This window comes from Triticum dicoccoides, chromosome 2B (assembly GCF_002162155.2).
Source record: "Triticum dicoccoides isolate Atlit2015 ecotype Zavitan chromosome 2B, WEW_v2.0, whole genome shotgun sequence".
Classification (NCBI taxonomy): Eukaryota; Viridiplantae; Streptophyta; class Magnoliopsida; order Poales; family Poaceae; genus Triticum; species Triticum dicoccoides.
In genome coordinates, this window is record NC_041383.1 from 365222605 (window position 1) to 365230434 (window position 7830).

At 41.9% G+C, this 7830-nt stretch overlaps 1 pseudogene; it reads left to right on the forward strand.

Moving 5' to 3' along the window:
• Positions 1 to 759: 759 nt before the first annotated feature.
• Positions 760 to 2870, forward strand: LOC119360879 (annotated as a pseudogene).
• Positions 2871 to 7830: the final 4960 nt, after the last annotated feature.

Here is a 7830-nt window from a genome sequence, read left to right on the forward strand (position 1 = left end):
ATTTAATTGAATTTTTCATGTGAAAAAGTAGATGACAAACAAAAGAATGCCGAGGTAGATGCTTTTTTGAAACATAATTTGTCTTTTTAATAAGAGGTGGATCGAAAGCATTTTACATCTAAAGATTTGGTCAACTGTACATAAAATGCAGTCTTATAGTTTTGGAAAATGGAGTGGTGCTGTAAACTTTTTGGCACTCCAAAAATAGAAAATGACCCCACCCCCCTAAAAACTCATTTCTCATAACAATTTTTAAAAGATATTTGTCTTATTCCAATTACAAGTTTGTTAGTTTTCCTAAAAACTATGTCACATTTGGTGACACAATGAGAATGTTTCTTTTTGTATTTCTCAGATCATAAAATTGTTTATATGATTCAAGGCATTTTTTTGAAAAAATATGGTTTAACACCTTATTTTTAGTCAATTACGACCAATTTAGAAGGTCATAACGTGTACTAGATTCTGATTGGTCCATGGACATGTCACGCGGATCGTGCTCAAACACCGTCGGATGCTCTTGGATCGGACGGCAGCCCTTTCTCCCTCACCCCGCTCCCCCTATTTGTCTCAAAAAAAGAAAAAGAAATAATAAAACTCCCTCACCCTCTCACCCCACGAACCCTAGCGCTCCAGATCCACCTCACGCGCTCCCTCTCCCACATCGCCGCCGCCACCCCGCCGATTTAGATCCGACACCGCCGCCCGCGCCCACGCACCACCACCCGCTCCTCCGCCCGTCCCGGAGGCCTCCGTCGCATGGCCGTCGTGCTCGTCCCGCCCTCGGCACCGCACCTCCACCGCCATCTCTACTAGCTCCTCGCCGATGCCTTCGCCCCTTCCTCGTCCAGCGCGCCTCTGCTCAGGCTCACATCGGGCTCCTCATCGTCCTCCTCGACCTGCTCCTCCCGCCCGCGCTCCTCTCCAACTTCCTCCGCGCCGGCGTCCACCACGCCTCCGCGCAGAGCCTCCTCGACCACGCCAGGGGCTTCCACTTCCGCTCCTCCCTCGTCGACCTCCCCGCCATCTCTGCCGCCCGCTCCCTCCTCATCCTCTGTAAACAACCCGCCCTGTCCCCTCCATGTTAAGCGTGTGCTGTCAATTTCCTGATCTCGAATCGCCATCTAATTTCCTTCCTGGTTACTAATCAATCGCTGTTTTTTTGTGTGTGCAGGCGCGTACACGGCATGCGGGGGCGGTGCGGCCTACCTGTGGGTGGCGGCGGCCTGCAGCATCAGCTCCCTCTTCTACGTCCAAGGCCGTCACGGTCTTTGGCGTGGCCGCCGACGGTGCTGCCGGCCTCGAGCTGCATGGCAAGGGCTAGCTCCTCGCCTTGGCCTACCGGGCCAGCAGCCGGGAGAAGCGCCGGCTGCACGTCATCTACAGGATAAACATCGAAGTAGTAAGTCCCTGCCCCTCGTCCCCTCCATGCCCATCTTCGTTCGCATTAACCACCATGGCCATGGCCAGTTTTTCAGTAGCAGTCAGTGTCACACACGCCAAACCCAAAATCGATTTCACGTTATAATAGCAGCTAAAATTCAGATTAGACTGCTCCCTGATGCGATGTTGGTACGTGTAGTGCAATAGTTGCATGTGTACCAATCTGGGACAATGATTCTACCCTGTAAAATGATTCAATGTCGCTAGTCTCAGGGGTTTGAATTGGCCTTAGCACGTACGAATGGAAGTGATGCATAGATATAGATACATGTTATAATTTGTCCTTTACATGTACGGATGTACCTGTTATTTGAATGCAAACAACAGCTATCGGTTTCAAAATGCCATACTTTTAACCGGAATGAATTTCTTCTTTTGCTGCTTCTCTGTCTAATTACTTGCATATGCATTGTTGACCTGTTAAGGAAAATCAGCTCAAGTGGTTTTTTCTTTGAAAACAAGAAAAATGAACATATGTGTTTATTAGTCTGTTTGTAAAAGTTCAATAGGAACAGTTCTGTTGCCTACGACTGTAGTTATAGTCACTTGTTACGCTGATTTCAAGCAGACTGCTTAGTGTTGACTGCTTAGTGTTGACCGTGCCATGCAGAGTTTTGGAAAGGGCTGCTGGTGTTGTAATTGTTTAGCCTGATTTATCGCATCATCTTATCAGGGACATGAGTATTATTTTTTCTTTTAATTGACAATAGATGTATACACCTTTTATGGATATGTTGTTAAGTCTCAAGGCACATTCTTTCCTATACACAAATGATTTTGTTGTAATTTATTTTATATCTGACACAGAGCTGAGCGACTTGTTTGTTTTACATCTGATGGAGGTGTAAAAGTTTTATGAAAATGGACTACTCATTTGATTAAACATGCAGTGTAGAGATACTCATTTGATTCATTTGAAAATATGAGTAATTATTTTTCATTAACAGAAACTTCTTATCTCTTTTCTTCTATTTTTCTCTCTTCTCTTCTTCTCTTTGCTGCTATTAAGTTAGGACTTGCTGATGATGATTGCTGTTGTTAGACATCATCATTGCTTAGTTTAGTGTAGGACTTGCTGCTGCTGCTACAGTCATATTCATACTGTATTTTTCCAAAGTTGTTGATCAAAGAAATGGACTAAATTAAAGCATTCCTAGGAATTGATGCTGTTGTTATTGACCTGCTGCTGTTGTCAAACTGCTGTTGTCATTAACCTGATGTTGCTGCTGTTGTAGGAGAAGGAGCACCCCCAGGAGAAGGAGCAAGCCCAGGAGAAAAAGAACGAGCAGGAGAAGAAGGCCCTGGATTGCTGCTGCTGGAGTGTCGAGGATCTGGAATCTGTGACGGCCCTGCTGGAGTGTAGCAAATCAATGGCGATTCATTCAGTCTTTGGTGAGTGCACACTACTAGCACATTCTTTGCTGTGATCAAGTGTGACTCATACCCAATTGTTTGCTCACATTATTATTTGATTATGCCATGCCGCTGCCATTGTTTTCTTAATCATGATTTGCTCCAACCTGGCATTGTGTTGTACAACTACTAGTACGTACTTCAATTGCATGCATGCATGTTTGCTGTTCCCTGAACTGTTTGACTGTTTGCTGTTCCCTGAACTGTTTGACTGCTTGTAATGCATATGGCTTGTGTCTTGTTGCTCCCTGACTTGTTGTACTATCCATCTCTTCTGTTAACTTGCCCTGTGCTGGTACTTATCGTTTGCAAAATATATCTCAGTTTTTGCTGTTATGAGAATGTTATATGCATGGTTTCCTGTTAAATCTAAAGTTCTGCAACAAATTTTTCACTTGATTATGTTTCTAACTATTCATATTATTTTCAGGTGCTGGCCTTCATTCTTCAAAAGTTGGGTGTACGGGAGCTGTAGGAAGAAGAATCCTGGAAAAAAAACAGACCCAGAATGCGTTTTGGTTCATTGGAGCTAGTTATGTGTATATTTAGTTGTATTTTATAGCTCAATACCAGATTTTTACTATGTACTTTGCTTGGCTGTTGTAATATACTATCTCAGTTTTGGGTGTACAGGATTGTAATGTACTTTATTTGGCTGTTGTATGGAATATTATGCCTTATTGGCTCTTTTTGAATCAAATTATCTAATTGCAAAAATATAGAAAAGTGGGACTCACTTACCACAACATGACAAATGGGAACCTATTACTAGAACCTGACAATTGGGACCCTTCTGACTAGTGGACCCTTCTTTTGGAAAAAAACTAAATTCGTTTAGACAAAAAGGCCACAACCCAACAATAAAAAGGCTGCAATATTGGGCTTGGCCCATGAACCAAACCAAAAATTGACAGACATAAAAAACACAAATAGGCCGAATTGTTGGGCTAGGCCCATGTAGAAAACCGAATTGGACCGGGCTGAATCTTGTGCCACATCAGCTTGCCACGCTGGATGCCTACGTGGCCTGGGGGAGGTTGCTAGTGACCAAAACGCCACAGTAGGAATATTTTGGTCGTAAACGTCTTTGACCATTCCAGAAGAAAGGTCGCTATAGTCAGTTTACGACGGCCAGCTTTTGACCTTCTGTTTTTGGTCACAAAAAGGTCATAAATGGAAATTTGTGACCTTTCAGTGACTAATAGTGGTGGTCATAAGTTGACATATTTCTTGTAGTGAGGAACAATACAAATATATAGACAACTAAAAAATTGGGGGGAGGGCAACCCCCCCCCCCCAACTACCTTACCGTACAAACAATAAAAAAACCAACTGCAAAACGCAACTTTAGGCAAAAGCAGTGCGTTTTGTTTTGGGAAAAAAAGCAGTACGGTATCGTAAGGCAATGCAGTTTTGGCATGCACACACGTGCATCACTGAACATGTAGGAAAAAAATGCAGTGCTTTTTGTTGGACAAAGAAGTTCGGCATCAAGTGCGATGCAGTGTATCGAACACATACCATACATATAAGCGTGACAAATGCCAGTTCACATAGACCGTGGTCGTCAACAAAAAATAAAATTACACACTTATATATACTGTATGAGTTATTGATATAAAATACACATACACATACAAATTCGTCCACATATACTGCTGCATAAAAGAACAAGAAAAAACACAACGACAGAAAAAAAAGTCTTTTTCATACATTATCTACCTTAGTCAGCACACACATACACAACATCAAACCCTAGTTATTGTCCACGCATAGGCTTTTGCCCCTAGTAGAAAAGAGTGCCCCAAATGACTGTTACTGTGTCTGCAATTGCGACAAGGAAGTGAGCCCGAGGTCCGCAATCAGTTCACATAGCTCAAGCGGCATGTCTTCATAACACAACATGTTCGAAGGATTGAACAACAGCTGGAACATGTACTCCGCCTTCCAATCTTCAACAGCGGGCTGAAAAAAGAAAAAAGAAAAAAATGCAGACTAGTGATTAAAAAAAGGTTGTCATAAAGAACAAAAAAGTGAAAAATTAAAATAATAAAAAAAGTAAAAAGAAAAAAGAAGAAAACAGATAGGGTGTTACGTCGGATTTCAAAATTTTCTCAACTAGACGTTGGCCGTCATACATCTGCGTCCTCCTGAGAACATAGATTCTGCACTCATTTGCTCTGTGCGCTAGCATGACCGAGTAAGATGGTGCTTCTCTGTCAATTTAACCCAATTAGGGTGGTTCTTCGATTTATACACTTTTTCACCATAAATCGCCTTCAGCAGCCGAGTCATCCTCCTCATCTGGCAAAAAAACGAAGCACAAGGTAAGAATAACACACATCACGGATCAAAGTTGCTATTCAGACGAACCAAAAAAATATATAAGTTGTTCTCAAACGTCTAGACAATCCCTCTTTTAAGTGCACGTGAGAAAATGCAGTTCTGTCACACATATGTTGCAGTGCACTACATAAACAACTGTGGTTCTATGTGTGCTAAAATTTGCATGTGCAATTTATGAAAAAATAACATACCACTTTAGTGCAATCTGCATGGTAGGCAGTCCTGCGCCACCTTGTCGTGACATCAGGATGGCCAGTGTACTTCCTACTGTCATGGATATCAAGCGTCTTGTGATGCCGGTTCATCGTGTATAAGGAATAGTGACCATCCTTGAATCGCGGCATCATAATCTGTTCGCATAAAAAAACAAAAATGAAATGAAAAGTTCTTTCGACACGTAGCACCAGGACCACTGTCCCAAAAATAACTATAAAAAGAAATGCAACAAACCAGGAAAAATAAATGACAAAAAACAATGAACTTACCAGTTTTACATCCAACAGGTTTGCATCGTTGCTCACAAAAAACTTGAACTGGTTAACTGCATCTTCTAAAACAAACGAGCTATGCACAACTGGCAACACAGGATTTCCGTCATTATCTCTCGCCATAGAGGTTTCCATTTGAAGAACGTACTGCACACAAAAAAAAGGACATGAAAAAAAAATAAACAATGCAAGTAGGCATGGACATGAAAAAGCCAGTGCAATAGGAAAGAATGACAGCAAACGTTTACCGTGATAAATAAATGTGAAAGTAGCACACGTTCACCGAATTGATAAGCTAACCCCAATTCAGGGTCTTGCTTCCAGTACTTCATGACAAAATCCATGAGATACGAATCCATTAAAGCTCCTTTGCCAAATGTATCATAGATATAGTCGATATTGTAAGTATCGACATCACCAAAAGGACCATGTACCATAAAGAACGCGTTCCTGCAGTAAACATATACAGATGGGATCAATAAAATTAGATTTAAAATCAAAACACACAAAAGGATGAAGGGCACACACATCACATAAAACTTACTCGCGGTATTTGGTTACAAAATCTTTGCTGAGAACAAGATCCTTTATTTTAATCGCCTCATCAATATATTTGAACCTCGGAGGCTTCAATTTCTCTATAGAGCATCTCAACTTAAAAGCCCTCTCACCTGCCCTCTTGTTCGAAAATACTTCAACCTCATCCAAAGGAGGACGATTAATTGCTGCACTCCTAGTCCTAGTGACATGCGCACACGGCGCAACAAAATGATCATCATCAACATCATATACATCATGCGGAGAGCAAGGTCGAGAAACACCTCCACCATCAGGTCCAGGCGCCACATTTGTGTTCAAACCATCTCTAGCCAAAGAACCAAAATTATCTAGAGAGATTTCAATGACACAATCCTCCATAACCACCTCAGAACCCTGGGACTCAAAAGTGACGTACAGCCTTCATGAAGCCCCACATCAAAACCTAAAAACATGCAAGAAAAAGATGGAAGCACTCAGCACAAAACACAAAAACCAAAAAACATGTATACAGAAAAATAGAATGCAGTCTACTTGTATACAGCAGTGCAGCCCACTTGTATACATCATCGCAGCACACTTCTCTACAAAAATGCAGTCTACTTGTATACTGCAGTGCAGCCCACTTGTATACAGCAATGCAGCACACTTCTCTACAACAATGCAGTCTACTTTTATACTACAGTGCAACCCATTTCTCTACAGCAATGCAGCACACTTCTCTACATCAATGCAGTCTACTTGTATACAGCAATGCAGCACACTTCTCTATAGCAATGCAGTCTACTTGTATACAGCAGTGCAGCCCACTTCTTTACAGCAATACAGCACACTTCTATACATCAATTCAGTCTACTTGTATACAGCAATGCAACCCACTTCTCTATAGCAATGCGGCACACTTCTCTACATCAATGCAGCCCACACTTGTATACAGGAATGCAGCCCACTTCTCTACAGCAATGCAGCACACTTCTCTACATCAATGCAGCCGACACTTGTATACAGTAATACATGCCACTTGTCTACAACATTGCAGCACACTAGTTTACATCAATGCGGCCCACGCTTGTATACAGCAATGCAGCCTACTTGTCTACAACATTGCAGCACACTAGTCTACATCAATGTAGCCCACACTTGTATACAGCAATGCAGCCCACTTGTCTACAACATTGCAGCACACTAGTCTACATCAATGCAGCCCACACCTGTATACAGCAAGGCAGCCCAGATATAAAGAACAATGCAGCTGACTTGACCATAAAGAAGCGGAACCAAGTAGTAGACAAAAAAATAAAGGGAGGATAAAGAAGTTTAATCAAACAACCTTTATCTGCAAAAATTAGAAGTGATGTTAAATCAAGGCAACACTTCCTCGATGTTAGCCAGCTATAGAGCATGGCCTTTCTGATGTAGCCAATGTGCTCCACCCCAAACTTAGCAACTCGAACACCTTCCCATGTCTGCAAGAATTGAAACATATAGAATCCACAATCATGCCTGCAATAAAAAGAATAAAAAACATCAGTTTCACAAAAATGAAGTGAAAAAAAACTTGAACAGTATGACACAGAAGGGCTGTAAAAGAACGCACCCATTT